The 18,492-nt window shown below is 38.1% G+C and overlaps 1 protein-coding gene and 1 pseudogene across 9 annotated transcripts in view; one reads left to right on the top strand and one right to left on the bottom strand.

Moving 5' to 3' along the window:
- The window catches only part of LOC309621446 (uncharacterized protein), a 583,198-nt gene that overhangs the window by 286,817 nt on the left and 277,889 nt on the right, over positions 1-18,492 (bottom strand). The window lies entirely within an intron of this gene.
- On the top strand, positions 2,516-5,520 carry LOC309621451 (synaptosomal-associated protein 23 pseudogene; annotated as a pseudogene). Its single transcript has one exon. The product of its transcript is annotated as a synaptosomal-associated protein 23 pseudogene (transcript).

Here is an 18,492-nt window from a genome sequence, read left to right as displayed (position 1 = left end):
ATGGCCACCCCGCACGGCTTGCAGGATCTTGGTTCTTGGACCTGGGGTCAGGCGAGCTCCTGTGGTCGGAGATCCGAGTCTGAACCACAGGATGAACAGAGAACCTCAGACCACAGAGAATATTCATCAGAGTGAGGTCTCCCAGAGGTCCTCATCTCGGTATCAAGACCTAGCTCTACCCAACAGCCTACAAACTCCAGTGCTGGAGGCCTCAGGCCAAACAACCCATAAGACAGGAAAACAATCCCACGCATCAAAAAACAAAAAAAATGAAACGACAAAAAAAATATCTTACAGTTGAAGAAACAAGGTAAAAACCAACAAGAACAAATAAATGAAGAGTAAATAGGCAACCTACCTGAAAAATAATTCAGAGTAATGATAGTAAAGATGATTCAGAACATTGGAAATATAATGGAGGCACGGATCGAGAAAATACAAGAAATGTTTAGCAAAGACCTAAAACAACTAAAGAACAAACAAACAGAGATAAACAACACAATAACTGAAATGAAAAATATACTAGAAGAAATCAGTAATAGAATAAATGAAGAAAAATAACGAATAAGTCAGCTGAAAGACAGGATGGTGGAAATAACTGCCAAGGAGCAGAATAAAGAGAAAAGAACAAAAAGAACACAAGACAATCTCAGAGACCTCTGGGACAACACTGAACACACCAACATTCGCATTTTAGGGGTCCCAGAAGAAGAAGAGAAAAAGAAAGGGTCGAAAAAATATTTGAAGAGATTATAGTTGAAAACTTCCCTAACGTGGGAAACGAAATAGCCACCCAAGTCCAGGAAGCGAAGACAGTCCCATACAGGATAAACCCTAGGAGAAACACACCAAGACACATATTAATCAAACTAACAATAAATTAAATTCAAAGAAAAAATATTAAAAGCAGCAAGGGAAAGGCAAAGAAACACTTATAAGGGAATCCCCATAAGGTTATCAGCTGATTTTTCAGCAGAAACTCCGCAGGCCAGAAAGGAGTGGCAGGACATACTTAAAGTGATGAAAGAGAAAAACCTACAACCAAGATTACTCTACCCAGCAAGGATCTCATTCAGATTCGCTGGAGAAATCAAAAGTTTTACAGACAAGCAAAAGCTAAGAGAATTCAGCACCACCAAACCAGCTTTAAAACAAATGCTAAAGAAACTTCGCTAGGCGGGAAACAGAAGAGAAGAAAAAGACCCACAGAAACAAACCTAAAATGATTAAGAAAATGGTAATAGGAACATACATATTGACAATTACCTTAAATGTAAATGGATTAAATGCCCTACCAAAAAACAAAGACGGGCTGAATGGATACAGAATCGAGACCCATATATATGCTGTCTACGAGAGACCCACTTCAGACTTAGGGACACATACAGACTGAATGCGAGGGATGGAAAAAGATATTCCATGCAAGTGGAAAACACAAGAAAGCTGGAGTAGCAATACTCATAGCAGATAAAATAGGCTTTAAAATAAAGACTGTTACAAGAGATAAGGAAGGACACTACATAATGATCAAGGGATCAATCCAAGAAGAAGATTTAACAATGATAAATATTTATGCACCCAACACAGGAGCACCTCAAGAAGTAAGGCCACTGTTAACAACCATAAAAGGGGAAATCGACAGTAACACAATAATAGTAGAGGACTTTAACACCCCACATAAACCAATGGACAGATCATCCAAACAGAAAATAAATAAGGAATCATAAACTTTAAATGACACAATAGAACAGACATTTAATTGATAGTTATAGGACATTCCACCCGAAAGTGGCAGAATACGCTTTCTTCTCAAGTGCACATGGAACATTCTCCAGCTTATATCACATCTTGGGTCACAAATCAAGCCTTGGAAAATTTAAGAAAACTGAAATCATATGAAGCATCTGTTCCAACCGCAACACTATGAGATTAGAAATCATTTACAGGGAAAAAAACCGTAAAAAAACCACAAATATATGGAGGTTAAACAGTGCACTGCTAAATAACCACGAGATCACTGAAGAAACCAAAGAGGAAATTTTAAAAATACATAAAAACAAATGACAATAAAAACACGAAAACTGAAAATGTACAGGACACAGTAAAAGCAGTTCTAAGAGGGACGCTTATAAGCAATTCAATCTCACCTCAAGAAACAAGAAATATCTCAAATTAAGAATTTAACCTTACACGTAAAGCAACTAGAGAAAGAAGAACAACAAAAAACAAAAAAAAACAAACTTAGCCAAAGGAAAGAAATCATAAAGATCAGATCAGAAGTAAATGAAAAAGAAATGAAGGAAACATTACCAAAGATCAATAAATCTAAAAGCTGGTTCAAATTTAAGAAGATAAAATAAAATGAATGAAGGGAGATCAATAGTTTTACAAGCATCAACAGATCTGCAGTATAATTATATCCTAGACATATACTCCCTTAGTGCACTTCTGATAAGAAGCTATGGATTAACAGTCCACACTAACTTAGGCTGAGTTGCAGAAGAAAATCTGCATTTATACTTGTGTCACTTTTGCCTGTGCTAAAGAATTCTATTCTAGACAGACTTGCACTATAAAAAGATACATTTGTAATCAACAACAATTGAGAAGATACATGGAAGAAATCACTTCATTTTCATAACAAGAACAATAGCAAAAAAATCAAAAGTATGACGAATGTTTAAAGCAATGTACAAAACCTACATGAAGAAAACTTGTATTTGATAGAACATAAGTCTTTTTTGTTCTATTTACTTTATTTTTAGTCATGATACTTAATGCTTTGAAATTTCAAGTGTTTTTTTTATAGCTTTAAAGAAGGATATACAAACAACACACAGATATACAGTTCTCAGGGTACCTTTAAATGAAATATTTTTCCTTGATGGGCTGTGTCCATTGCAGTGGGCTCATTGAATTTAGATGAGAAGTGTACCAGAGGAGACAGTATGATTTAAAGGGCATGCATTATATAATAGATATGCTACAAAGTGTATTTCTTTTCATCCCTCAACAGCTCTAAAAAGAAGATATGGGGATGTCCATTAGGAAAGCAAGAGAACTGGTTCCAAAATTTGACTCAAGTTTCCTTACCTAGCCCTTACCCCTAGGCAATTAATTCAGGTCTGCCTATTCCAAAGTTCATACACATCCACTTTCCACTGCCCACTGGTGCACTACTCTAATAAACAGTCCAATAAATAGGAAAGGGGAGTGGAGATCTTTGCTTTTCGTTATAGGCTGTTTAGATTCTAAAGAAGGTTTTCTGTTTTGTGGGATACTTACTATTTTCTCTCTCAGATTTGAATTATAAATGCAGATACCTTATCTTCATTATGAAATTATAGACAGCTTGAGAGCAGAATATGATTCTACTTTGTATCCTTTAGAATATCTAGAACTGAGATAATAAATGAACAGACTAGGCATAAAAAGGAGAAGGATTTCAAGAAATATGGGTGGGAGTTCGGCCTGCAGGTGTCCAAGCTGCTGCGGCCAGAAGGGAGTGGCCAGAACTGCTTGAGTATCTACATTTCAGTTTCTGCACCTATCAAGAGTTTTAATTCATCATGGATAATCTGTCAGCAGAAGAAATTCAGCTGAGGGCTAACCAGGTTACTGATGAGTCTCCGGAAAGTACGAGGAGAATCCTGGGTTTAGACATTGAGTCTCAGGATACAGGAATCAAGACTATCACTATGCTGGATGAACAAGGGGAACAACTAAAACACACAGAAGAAGGCATGGACCAAATAAACAAAGACATGAGAGAAGCAGAGAAGACTTTAACAGAACTAAACTAGTGCTGTGGCCTTTGTATATGCCCATGTAATAGTATAACAAATGATGCCAGGGAAGATGAAATGGAAGAGAACCTGAATCAAGTGGGAAGTATCCTAGGAAATCTAAAAAACATGGCCCTGGACATGGGCAATGAGATTGAGGCTCAAAATCGACAAATAGAACGGACCACAGAAAAGGCTAACACCAACAAAGATCGTATTGACAATGCCAATGCCAGAGCAAAGAAACTCACTGACAGCTAAAGCTACTGCTGTACTTTTTTAAAAAAATTTTTATTTATTTATTTATGGCTGTGTTGGGTCTTAGTTTCTGCGCGAGGGCTTTCCCTAGTTGTGGCAAGCGGGGGCCACTCTTCATCGCGGTGCGCAGGCCTCTCACCATCGAGGCCTCTCTTGTTGCGGAGCACAGGCTCCAGACGCGCAGGCTCAGTAGTTGTGGCTCACGGGCCCAGTTGCTCCGCGGCACGCGGGATCCTCCCAGACCAGGGCTCGAACCCGTGTCCCCCTGTACTGGCAGGCAGATTCTCAACCACTGCGCTACCAGGGAAGCCCTGTACTTCTTTATCATTTATTCATTTCCCTAGCTCCTCCTTCAAAGTCATTACCTTTCCAGAGTTTGAAATTTTGTTTCCACACTCTTCTAATTGGGAGATGATGTGGAAGAAGATCTAGGAGTAACAGCCCCCCTATTCTTTTATTTTCTCTTTTTCCCTTGAGGGTAGACTGCTGCTTAGTTTTCCTTCTAGTATTTTCTTTCTCAGTCCATACTCTTAGGTTGGTTTTCATACATCACATATAGTGTTATTTTTCATTCTCTCCATTTACTTAGCAGGTTCTTCTGCTTTCAAAATTTGCAAGCATTGCCAAAGACAGCCATGTAAAAGGAAGCTGGGGGCACTGGGGGCAGGCACAAGGAGGAGAGGCAAGAGATAAGAGGTTGTTACCTCAGTAAAACGTGCAGACCCTAAAGCCAGAAGTTGCATAACCACAGTGAAGATCTAGTTGGGTTTAATTTCTATTTAAGTTGCACTTATTGCCAACTTAGGCCAATGCTTGGTTTTGGAGTCTGTATACACAACATTTTTGTTATACATCACAATTTCGCAACCTCTGCTTCAAAAAAGAATAGAATGAGTTTTCTCAAAGTGAGCTTAATTTCTGAACTCTTCGTGATTCATTTATGTACATAAATTCTATGATCCCATTTCATTTTGCACCATATAGGAATACATGGTATAAATGCATGGCTTTTTATTTTCATATTATTAGTACTATCATTTGGACTTCCCTGGTGGCACAGTGGTTAAGAATCCACCTGCCAGTGCAGAGGACACAGGTTCTAGCCCTGGTCCAGGAAGATCCCACATGCCATGGAGCAACTAAGCCCGTGAGCCACAACTACTGGGCCTGTACTCTAGAGCCCGTGAGCCACAGCTACTGAGCCCACGCACCACAACTACTGAAACCCACGCACCTAGAGCCCGTGCTCTGCAACAAGAGAAGCCACCGCAGTGAGAAGCCGGCACAGCGCGATGAAGAGTAGCCCCCGCTGGCCACAACTAGAGAAAGCCCACACGTAGCAATGAAGACCCAATGCAGCCAAAATAAATTAATTAATTTAAAAAAATAGTATCATGGTCCCATTACAGGCCTATTAACCTCATAAATGTGTCATTAGTCTTTGAAGAAAAAATATGTCAATATGTATATATAATATGAGAATTTCTCTCTAAGCAGGGCTTAAAATTTTTTGAAAAGTTTGACAAAGTATATCACATGAATTCAGATTTACCTCAATGCCAAGAATTATGTTTAGATAGGAAAAAAGAAACTTGTTTTGATCTCAGGTAGAAAATGGTTAGATTACTCTGAGTTTTATGTAGTTTTAAACTTTTTTTAAAACTAGAATGTATTCTGTTTAACTAAAAATGATTTAGAAAATTATGTCTTTGTTTACTTATTGATGACTGCACTCTCATTCTCTTAGCCTTTTGTATTCAACTTCCAGAATCACATTTGTTTAGATCTTGAACAGTGTTATAAGAATTTGATTGGTATTTGTCACCTTTATTTAAAAACTAGCTTCTGCACACTTCAAAGCTATTGATGTCGATTGGTTTGACCAATAACCACTGTTTGATCCCTACAATTAAATTTTGTAGCTAAGGAAACTGTTTTTTCAAATAAGTGATGTGCTTCTGTGACTACTTTTTGGGGGGTGGAAAGCAATCATTTTGTCAGCTCTTATTTGACAAACTGAATAAAGCAAAGATCCATAAATAAAAAAAAAAAAGAAATATGGATAGAAGGGAAGAGGGAATCAATAATAAATTAGCCAGGTAAATATGTCTTAAACAATAGGTTTTAAGTAGACCTAGTATCATTAAGATATTAGTTATTCCTAAATTAATGTATACATGTAATGTGATCCCAATTAAAATAACAACAGTTTTGGCTTTCATTTTTGTTTTGCTGAGTGGTGAGGTGCTTTAGTCAAGCCAATTCGAAAGTTCACATGAAACATAAACAAAAAAATTTAGTAAAACTCTGAATAAAAGAGCAATAAAGAGTAATGGCTCCTACATGATAGTAAACATTCACATCCCTCTCATGTGCCCAGTACATTCACCCCATTCTAATATCCCCCAAAACCTTAACCCATCCCAGCATCAACTCTAAGCTCAAACTCTCACCTAAATATCATCAACATAAAAGGTCCCAAATCTCATCATCTAAATCAGGCATGGGTGAGACTCTGGGTAGTATGGTCCATGCCTGGAAAAACTGTCTCCCCACCTGTGGACCTATGAAACTAGAAAACAACCTTTTGTAATATGGAAGAATCTTTTGTATTCTATTACAAGTTAATCACTAAAGGGGTGTTGCCTATAAGCTTGAATTATACATAATGGCCCATCTCTGGGAACCCTGCTTTCCAGGTAATGAGTATTAAGCTAAAATACCTTTGTTTAGCTCACAGGAAACATCCTGATCAGGCCCACCTGTGAATGACTGCAGGGAGGAAAATATTAACACATCCCCTCCAGAGGCTGATGGGAACTAGGAAGTGTTTGACTTTACTCCCTCCCCTTTTAGTATAAAAGGAGCCTGAATTCTAACTCAGGCAAGATGGTTCTTTGGGGCATAAGCCCACCATCTTCTCGGTCTGCTGGTTTTCCAAATAAAGTCGTTACTCCTTGCCCCTACAACTCGTCTCTTGATTACTGGCCTGTCGTGCAGCGAGCAGTATGGTCTTAGACTTGGTAACACTTTCTCTTCCAGAATAGAGTGGTGGTACAGGTACAGAATAGACATTCTCGTTTTCATCTAGGAATGGAAAGGGGTCACCAAGCGACTCTAAGCCCAGCAGGACAAATCCCATTAGGTTTCAAAGAAGATTCTCTGTGGCTTGATGCCCTGTCCTTTGGGCCAATGGTGGTGGCCTTGTTGGCCCCTGGCCCTAAGCCTGTGTCTCTGGGCTCTACTTCCATGTCCACACTCTGCCTTTGGAACTGTTCATCCTTTTTCCTGAAGGTCAACCCATGTTTGTAGCCAAGTAGTTCTATCAGTCCCACAACCTGTTTGTAAAATCTCAGGAGTTTAATAGCCTCCCTTCATTTCTTCCTGTCTCTGTTCCCTTCAGTCCAAGCTGGCAGTGTTTCTGCTGATGTAACATTCTCAAAAACCACATTGGTCTTTGGTGTGTGTCAAGGGGGTCTACTCCATTAGGCAAAAGAGTTCTTCACTGAATCTCCCCGTATAAGCCCATCTCTATTCCGGGCTTCTGCTGAGATGGTTGAGTGGACCCAGGAGTCACCTACATAATCTCTTCTGCAACACGTTTTCCAGCCACACCTTGGCCCTCTCTCCCCAGCACACTTCCCCCAAAAATGAATTTCCTCGTTTCTTCATACTCTGTAATCTGGATTGGCTTGAAACCTTCCAAATAATCAAGGGCTGGTTCCTTTTTGCCTAGTAGTTCCTTGTTCAATTTCTCTCTTTCCTCGGGCATTTTACTATCAGCAGGAAGGAGCTTTGCTTGGAAATCTCTTCAGCTCCATATCCGAGTTTATTGCGTGTAAGTTCTATTTTCCACCCAGAATGAAGGAACACAATTCAGCCAAGTTTTCTGCCTCTTTATAACAAAAATTACCTTTTCTCCAATTTCCAATAATATGTTCCTCATTTCCTTTTAAAGTCTCACCAGAGAGATTTATATTTATAATTATAATCATATTTACATTTATATCAAGATTCTGTTCATGAACAATAGGATGTTCATGATGAGACGCTTTCCTTACAATCCTTTTGACTTCTCTCTGAGCTCTCACCAGAATCACCTTTAACATCATATTTCTACTTTCTCATCAAGATGATCTAGGATTTTCCAATCACCAACCTCTAAATTCTCCTAGCCTTTACTCATTACCTAAATTCAAAGCCACTTCCACATTTTTAGGTATCTGTTACTATGGCACCTTAGTTCCCAGTACCAGAATCTGTATTAGTTTCCTAGGGGCTGCCAAAACAAATTTTCACAAACTTGGTGGCTTACAACAACAGAATTGTTTTCTCTCTACAGTTTTGGAAGGCCAGAAGTCAAAAAATCAAGGTTTGGGCAAGGTTAGTTCCTTCTGGAGGCTCTGAGGGACTATCTGTTCCATACCTTTCCCCTAGTTTCTGGTGGTTGCTGGCAATCCTTGGCATTTTCCTGGATTGACCACTCAAATCTCTGCCTCCATCTCCACATGGTGTTCTCCTTTGCGTCTCTGTGTGTGTTCTTTTCTGCTTCTTATAAGGACAATCTCATTTGATTTAGAGACCACTCTCATCTAATGGGATCTCATCATAATCCTTACCTTAATTACATCTGCAAATACCCCAATGCCAAATACGTCACATTCTGAGGTTCTGGGAGGACATGAATTTTGAGGGGACACTATTCAACCCATTATGGTTAGTTATACTTCAAGAAAATTATTATTTTTAAAAAGTTTCCAGAGCTTGCTTATATAAGATAGATAAGCTAGTGTATTAGGGCATTTTTCTCCTACTGAAATGTTCTTCTCTAGCCTGTTTGGCCCATTTTAAAATCCTGGTATCCACATGGTGATTTAAAGTGATCCTCCTTTTCTGTCAAGTAAATTAGAATTTCTGTCTCATTATGCTCCCAGTGTTGAATTTTCCTTTTGATCTGATTGACTTCTGAAGTGATAAGTTCCCAATTTGTTCTGGTACTTTGAGCATATAGTTGCTGTTTTACACATCAGAGCTTAAGGCCCCCTGAGGGGTTTCTGTGATTTTCCCAGGAATCTTAACAGTAAGTTTCATTCATATTTTCACACCATATTTACTACTACTTTCCAGACTCCGGTTTATTCTACCAATTTGTTGCATTTTCGTTGATGTGTATACTCTATTTCTCCCTCTCTTGGTCTCTCTGTGGAGTACAGAATGGCTGTGCGCTGCTTTTCTCTGTTACGCGGTGCTGGTGTGACTGGACCCCTCACTAAAGCAGACTCCCCACCCTTCCTGCCGGGTTCTCCTTAAATTTGTCAGTTTTAAAAAATATTCACCTCATAGCAGACCTTATTATGAGGTCTAACATAACACTTGTAGCCTCAATAAAGCCATTTTTAAAAAACTTGTAATTTCCCAACATTTCATGAAATAAGCAGCTCCACGTTTTTTTTTTAATGTTTCCAATATCATGATTTCATCTTTTTGTTATGCTACCTGACCGTGACCAATGTTAATGTTGTGGAGGTTGCTTTCTGATACAAACTAAGTTATAAGAACTTATTTATGGTCAGGAGTATATAGGCAACTTGGGGGCCAAATTCTTCCCCTCTCTTTCAACATTTTATCCAGCCAAGTACATACACATATCAAAATGCAGCCACCAGTGTCATATAACACTCTGACCTGCTTCCAAATTCAGAGTCTGTCCTTTTATCTCATAACATGGCTGTTACCATCTTGTCCAGAGCCAAGTGTTCCTTGATAATATGCATTCCTTATCAATGCAGCCTCTGCATGGAAATCCCTGAAGATGAAGGTTGGTGTAAACCTTCCTATGTCCATGAAAGTGGTATCAACAGTGTTTGATCCATGAACAAAGTACGTGTGCACTTCTGATGGAAGTTGGGAGAAAATGTGAAAGAGTATAATTGTTGGAGCACCCAATGAAATAAAATACAACACTTCAATGTAATGAGTAGCAGGATCTTGATCTACAAGATTTGTAGATCAGGGATATATATATATGTACATGGGAATTAGAGCAAAAATGAGTGGGGATTTTTTGTTTTGTTCTTGAGCTCATAGAGGAGTTGTTAAGAAGACTCTTGCAATCATATCATGGAGGTGCTACACCCACAAAGTGCTGCCCCTTTGGTTTTTCATGGGAGGGAAATATATATATATAAAACCTTTATATATATATATATATATTTCCCTCTCATAAAAATAATATATATACATTAATATTATAGTAAATTATTATATATTGTGAAATATTAATATTACATTAAATTATTATCTTTAAAATTATTATACAATATATTAAATTATTATATATTCTGTATATTATATTAATAATATATATTTCCCATATATATAACCTTTTTATATATATAGATAGATATACACATAACCTTAATTGTTTTGGGGCTAGTATTTCTTGCAATTGAGTGCAGTTTCCAGTTTTTCACTCCCATTCTGGCTTCCCCTCAAAGAATAGTTCTTATGCTTAAACAGAAGTTACTAAAAATCTCAACATAATTCCCTACTACTCTTCTTGATATAGATAGATAGATACAGATAAACATATAGATATAGATAAAACCAATCAACATTACATTGTATAATTGTGTGGTGATGAAATGCAAAGCAAATTTATTTTTATTTATATTCTCATATAAAATATCAATAAAATAAGTTCCATGTAAGTAAAAGTCAAAAAAAGTATGAAAACTAAATAAATATTCACGCCAGTGAGGTCAGGTAAGGTTATGTTGTGGTATAAAAACTCCAAAAATCTTAGCTGTTAAACAACAAAACTGATTTCTTAGTTATATGATATGTCAAATACGTATCATATAGGTTGGCAAGGACAGGGAGGCAAGACTTCACTTGACTGATGCCAAGAGATCTGATCTCCAGTGATTTTTTTTAATGATCTCTCTCGTTGAGAAGGGTGGCATTTGTCTAAAAATCCTTCTCTGAGATCTCTGTCTTTCAATGTATGAATCTATGTAACATCTCAACAGCAGTTAAGAAAAGTGAGTGCTTCTACGTGAAACTGGCTTGAATATTTAGATGAAGAGAACACAGTTTAAGTTTTAAACAAAGTGCATACTCTCTACTTACAAGGGGGTGAGCTCAATGGACATGTAACTACAATCTTGGTATTAGAAATATGTCTTCTCAAAATAACATTACAGAAATACAACTTGAATTTGCTAAAATAAAAAGAGATTGTTTCTCTTTTCTCTGCTTCCCTATATGTGTGTACTTTATTCTTATCCTCCTGGGGGGGATGGCTTTTTTGTTCCTTCAATGAATGTGGGTACCTAAGATTATGTCTTTGGTTCATGAGATGAATCAGATGGGAGTGGGAAAGTGAAACATTTTAGTCTCATTTTAGATTCCTAGGGAAGAATCATGATCATCCAACCCTAGGTCAGAAGCTCATCCCTGATGAATCAACCAGAGGTTCGTCAGCTAAGAATATGACACCTTCTGTAGAGATCATGTGGATGGAAGGCGTTGCAGAGATGAACAGGGTAGAAAGTGTCTCCCAAAAAGAGAACACTGGACAGATAGAACAATAAGTGTCCAGAAAAAAAACAAAGAAAAAGACCCTGAAAAGAAGGTGAGTTACACATCACTGAAGAGTTAGCCAGAAGGACAATTTCATCTAATAGACATTGGGGGTTCAGGGGAAAGGAGTGGTCACAGGTCATTGTTACCAAATGACCCAAGGACTCAGGAACTCTTCTTCATCTCCCAAAGGAGCTTGAGACCGAAACTCAAGAGCACTCCTTGTGTCAGCAGGAAGGAGGTACCACCTTCCCCACATCCACCCTCCTCTTCCTCCTTACGTTCATTAGGAGTCCCTAAATGGGCACATTGGTCTGAATTTTGCCCATTGCCTCCACTGTGTAGTATTTTCTTGTCGCTTTAATTTTCTAATTTTTGTACATGCAGTGTCTTTTCTTGCCTCTTAAAATCATAGATGAATCCAGGGTTTATTTACTTAAAACAGAAAGGTAATTTTCAGCAACTTGGGAATTTTCTTGTCTGTACCCAACACTATCATGGCCTATTTTGAAATGTGAAAGAACATGATGATTCCCAGCCTTAGTCTAACAAGGAGCTAAGTAACTCTGCAATGAAGCAAAATTCTAGATATTTAGCATTACTTTTCTTGTTAAAAAAATTTTTTTTAATATTTGGTTTTACCTGTGTTTTCTTACTGCTTTACCCCACTCTAGTAGAGGATTACCGCCCCCCAGTAATAAAAAGAAGCAAGCATAAAACTTGGAAGAAACCCTCGAGAATACATAAAGAAAAGTGAAATATTTGGATTATTGGTGGAGCTTTTCCCATTTTGTTTTCTACATTCACTATTTAAAATATGCTTCTTACACATAGAAGGGCAGCAAAATGCAATGGCTCTAACAACTTGCAAACATAAAATGTTAATTAAAATTTGTGGCTCTCAAAGTTTCTAATGGCCTATAAAATTCATTCTGCTATCAGAATTTCAGTTTCTGTTCTCTTTTCTTGATTGTATCTCTAATTATAGACTATAAGCTAAAATAATTTTATTTTTATATTTTACAAGAGCTATAAAAGAAAACCACCAAATGTTTAAAAATATAAATGGCTTCCTAAGATTGTTGGTGCAAATACTATTAAATAATTTGGTTTCACTATGAAGTGAAGACTTCTAACAGAAATGACTGTGCCTTTATTTCATGGATTAGAATTTAGGGAAAATAATTTCAAATACTGATAAGGTCTAATTAAATTATGGACATAATTCCATCTGTAGGTGATGATATTACATATTCATTTTCTTTTTTATCTAAATGGCACAAGAATGTGGCAGGAAAAGGTGAGTTATCACTCCATTTTTTGAGTATACATACAAGTTTGGTCTCTTAATCGTACATAGTAGTTAAGAAGTCGAAATGATGACAAAGAAGAGTCAGAAATCAAGACAATGGTGATACTAATAGCTGCCATTCATTAACTAGCCCCATACACCACGCACTGAAACTCCACTTTTTACCACAACACTGAAAGTTACCATTTTATTTTTTTACCAGCTTTATTGATGTATATATATCATATATATTCCCATAGAATTATATGTTATATAGTATAAATATACATATATATATATACCATAAAAGTCACCAAATTTAGGTGTAAAATTCAATAGTTTCTAGTAAATTTGTAGTGTTGTACAACTAAGACCACAACCCAACTTTAGAACATTTCCACCCCCGCATAAAGATCCCTCGTGTTCATCTGCAGCCACTCTTCATTCCCACTCCAATTCTAAGTGATGACTAATGTACTTTCTGTCTCTACAGATTTATATTTTGTGGATATTTCATATAAATAGAATTTTATAATCTGTGCTTTTTAGAATTTACTTATATCTGAGGTTCATCTGTGTTGTAACATGGATGGGCATTTGTATTATTTCCACTTTTTAGCTGTTGTAAATGATCTGCTATGACCATTCATGTACAAATCTTTGTACAGACACACATATTTTTATTTCTCTTGGATGGACGCTCAGGAGTTAATTTTCAAATAAGTGAAAGCGGCATCTTTTTATATTCCCTTGAGCAACGAATGAGGGTTCCAATTTCTCCACATCTTCTCCAGCACTTGTTATTGTCCAGTGTTTTTATGTAGTCATTCGAGTGACAGTGAATTAGGATCTCACTGTGTTTTTTACTTGCATTACTAAAATGTCTAAAAATATTGAGAATCATGTATGTGCTTGGTCATTCCTATATATGTCTTCTTTGATGAAATGTCTATTCAAAAATAGTTGTTTATTTTTTATTGCATTTTTCTCTTCTGGTAATTGAGTATGCTTTTAAAATATATTTTAGATACAAGTCATTTATCATATATATGCTTTGGAATTTTTTTCTCCCAATCTGTGGCCTGTTTTTTCATGTATTAATGATGTCTTTTGAAGTTCAAAATGTTTGAATTTTGATGAAGACCAACTTATCTTTATTTAATCACTTGTGCTTTTGATGTTGTATCTAAGACTTTGCCTAACCCAAGGTCACTCTTTTACTTTATTTTTACTGAAGAGGAAACTGAGGTTTGGCAAGACCAAGGAGACACTTACATGCAAGACTGTGTTCCTCTGCAGGATATTGTCCCTGCACGACCTTCCTCTCCACTCACTGCTACCAGTGTAGAATTCAAGTGAAGTCTGATACTGGGCCAGGTTTTTTGCAAGCTGAAACGTTTCTACAGGCAGCATACCCATTTTGAGTGACTGAAGTTCACACAAAAGGACCAGATGTGTCTATCCAGAAAACTCTCCTCTAGTTTCTTCTGTGTACCTTTGGGATGAAGGTAAGAAACGTACCTAGAATATAATTTTTTACTAGGGAGTTTGAATGAGATAATGCAACTCTGCTTTTAGAGCATGAACTTGTTGATCAGCCCTGTCTGCAGCTGGCTGAGCTGTGGTCCTTACTGGGGAGGGAGGAACCTCATCATGGCATCCTGGTCTCAAGTGGGCCTTCTGGGTGTATGAAGTGTGAGATCCATGCTGGATACTCATGAGACGATATTCTATGTGAATTTGTCAACATTAACCTTTTTACTTCTACCAAATTACTATTTGGAAGTTCAACTATGTACTCAAACTTGAAAGGTTCTGTAAGCAAACACATAGTACAAGTAAGTTTCTGAGGACCATTTAATCATCCCAAAATGGAAAATAATTTTCTTTGAGTTTAAGACCTATAAAAGTATACATTTAAGCTCAACACTGTCCTCTAAACTTTTAAAAAATTTTCTATACAAAAAATTTTTATATGAAAATCAAAACAAATGATTAAATTTGGAGTGATCAAAAATTTCAACTGTATTATCAAATTAGAAAAATGGACTATGTATTGTGACATGCCAACAATTAAGGCTAATCGCAGTGTATGCTGGTTTGATGTTAAAACTGACCAGAGAAATTTTATGATGAATAAATTGTGGAGACTGGCTCATTTTGTATATTTAGAGAGCATTTCAAAAAAGTGTTCTTATGGGAGGCAGCCTCTAAGGTGACCCCCAAAGACCCCTATCTGCTTGTATCCCCACTGTTGTGTGATTCCCCCTTCCCTTAAATATGGGCTAGACTTATTGACTTCTTTCAAACAAATAGTATATAGCAGAAGCATGAATAGAGGTACTGCTTCCAAGATAAGTGACAAAATGACCTGCTCTCCCTCTCTTACTCACTTGCTCTGGAAGAAGCCAGTTTCATGCTATAAGCTGCTCTATGGACAGGCCCACATGGTAGACACTGGGCCTCTTGCCAACGGTCAGGTAGGCCCTGGGGCTGGGGAGTGTCATTCTCTGGCCCTGGGGAGTGGCCATATCTTCAAGGGATCCTCAGCAATGAGAATTTTCAAATCTACAGAAAAGTAAAAATATCCTTTAAATCAGTATGACTTTTGGAAAAACTAATTATTCCAATTAAATGGAGACTGGTCAAACCAAGAGAGGGTGAGTTCATTTTAAGTATCCCTCTATTCTCCAAGCATGTTACAGGTAAGGGCTAATGAGAAAACGCTATCAGCAGCCAATGTCACCGCACTAAACTCTGTGGGCAATGAGCTCTGACCACCATGCTGACATCATAATCTAAACAGTTCCTGGCACTGTTTTACTTGAGGGCTGCACTGAGGGACCAAGGATGTCTTGCTCATTCAAACTGCACATTCTTAATACTTGATGTTCTAACTACTAGAATTTAGGGGTTTATTTTATATTCTTGGTTCAGTGGTAGCTTACTTATTTAGCAAAGGACACAATTCAAAATCAAGCAATTAAAGGGAGCAAAATTTCTTATAACTTATCTCTCTTCAGTTATATTATAATGAATGGTTCTAAGCTACTAGGTATGGAGAACACAGCAATGATGAAAATGGAAATAAACAGGGTATCTTTCAAGGCAGTGCGACTCAAAATGTGCTGATGACTGCAGCATCAACAACATCTTGTATTAGAAAAGCAAATTCCCTGCCCCTAGTCCCAAAATACTGGATCAGAATCTCTGGGTCTGGGGGGGGTCCTCCCAGTGATCCTTACGTCCTCTGAAGTTTGAGAAACACTACACTAAAGAATTTGCTTTCAAAATGTGGCCTTGTCCTAGAACCAAGAGAGTCTCCAAGACTGGCTAAAATTTGATAGCAAATGTAATATAGAATTCTATATTTTTCATTTTCCATTCTGCTGAGGATTAGATGTTAGTAAACCAAACTGGACTTATGATTATTCATAATTTGTGGTTATTCATAATATTATGGTTATTCGTAATTTGTATTCATAACCTAAGATCAATTATTCGAGTTTAGTGTCGAAACCAGTTTCACTATGTATTTTAGAAATCTGGTTGCAAAACTCCTGCACTAGAAAATAGTCAAAAGTTCCACGTTTTTTCAAGAATGACATTTGGTTATCAGCGCATCATCAGTATACACAGTGGGACTGGTGAAATCTGTTGCTGACTGAGAGGCCAGATTTAGAAGGAAGAATTAGGCCTCATTAGGTATAGTTAAGCAATGAGATCATGCATCTAAGAGAAAAAGCAATAAATCTTTCTTTCTTTCTTTCTTTTTCTTTCTTTCTTTTTGTTTTTATTAATATTTCTTTGCCTCTGTCAAGAGAAGTGTTACTGCCTGGGACCTTTCCTGGTCCCCAGGTTTTGGAGGATCTGAGACTGGAGGGAATAAGGATGGGGGTTGGTACATTCCCCACCTTGAGTTCAAGGATATGGAGGGCAGTGCTTTGTGTGGGGATGCGGGGGAGGAGTAGGTCTGATGGTTCAGGACTCAGAGAAGACTGTGTGAGGAGTTTCTGGAAGGAAAAGAAGTTTTTTTTTTTTTTTTTTTTAAAAGCACTTTTTTTTTTTATAGCTACTTTATTTATTTATTTTATTTTATTTTTGGCTGTGTTGGGTCTTCGGTTCATGCGAGGGCTTTCTCTAGTTGAGGCAAGTGGTGGCCACTCTTCATCGCGGTGCAGGGACCGCTCTGCATCGCGGTGCGCGGGCCTTTCACTATCGCGGCCCCTCCCGTCGCGGGGCACAGGCTCCAGACGCGCAGGCTCAGTAGTTGTGGCTCACGGGCCCAGCTGCTCCGTGGCATGTGGGATCTTCCCAGACCAGGGCTCGAACCCGTGTCCCCTGCATTAGCAGGCAGATTCTCAACCACTGCGCCACCAGGGAAGCCCGGAAAAAAGAAGTATTGAGACAAAATTTCCCTTCTTCCCCAGTGAGGCTGTGAGTCCCTCTGAAAAATTCTTTGCATTTCTGGAAACATTTTTTTTTTTTTTTTTTAAATCTGTGCAGCAAGAGTAACTTTTTCTAGCAAATAAAACTGTGAACTGGAAAAATGAATAATCAAAAGAGGAGGGCCTAGGTGGGAAGGGGATTTGGTGATCCCCAGGATCAGCCTGGCGTCTTCCTATCTACCTGCCCAATTTAGTATCTTTCAATTCAGTCATGAAGGGGTTTCCAGGGCCTCTAAAGTGGATGTGCCATATGCCCTGACCTGGGAATTTTGCTCTCTCCTTCAATTTAAGACATCTTTAATCCACCTCTCCCTTCTCCCCAAATTTCAGTCCTCCCTGTGTTATGGTCAGAGATGGTCCCTTTCTCGTGGATTTCTAGGATAGAGACGTCTGCCCCTTTCTTCATACTCATTCCCTTTATTCTACTGCCCTAAGTCTGATGATTATGTTTACCTTTAATTCACCGGGAGGAGGATGTCATGAGAAGGTCGGTGAGGGCCAGGCCTGGGGAAGCGCCACTGGACTGAGGAAGGAGGCTTTGGGTAATATTTCAGAGAAGAGCCTCTGGAAAGGCCGTTCAGTGGGCTGCTTCCTGCCTCTTCCTCAGCTTTTATTTCCAGACTCCATCTACCTCCTCCTTCAAGAATCTTCTGCCTCAAACTAACCTTGCTGCTGACCTCAATCTCATCATCTACTACCTTTAGAGTATCTAGATTCACTGATTCCCAATAACTGATCTCTCCCCTTTTCCTCATTTCCAATAGTTAACAGTTTCCGTCACCTTTGAAATCCCCTTAAAATGCTGATGTCTGTCTCCTAAAACCTGCCATGCTCTTGCCTACCTCTGTTTATCCTGTGTGCCTAGTGGCCCCTGCACACGTCTTTCCCACCAGAGACAGGGAGGTCCCTGTCCCCTTGCTCATGCTATGCTCTCGGCCTCCTACACGTGTCTGCTCACGTTACTATTCTCCAAATTGTCAGTCCTTCTTTAAATTTATGTAATTCCGACACATGCTTAAGAACTAGTGATTTATTTTCTAGTCTTTAAAGTATCTACCATGACCTCTACCTAGTTGAATACTTTTTTTCCCCAGATTCTTTCTGCACTTCTAGTGAATTACAAATG

Source organism: Balaenoptera borealis (genome assembly GCF_965194805.1).
Source record: "Balaenoptera borealis genome assembly, contig: HAP1_SCAFFOLD_463, whole genome shotgun sequence".
In the NCBI taxonomy this organism is placed as follows: Eukaryota; Metazoa; Chordata; class Mammalia; order Artiodactyla; family Balaenopteridae; genus Balaenoptera; species Balaenoptera borealis.
This window is presented reverse-complemented; position numbering and strand designations above follow the sequence as displayed.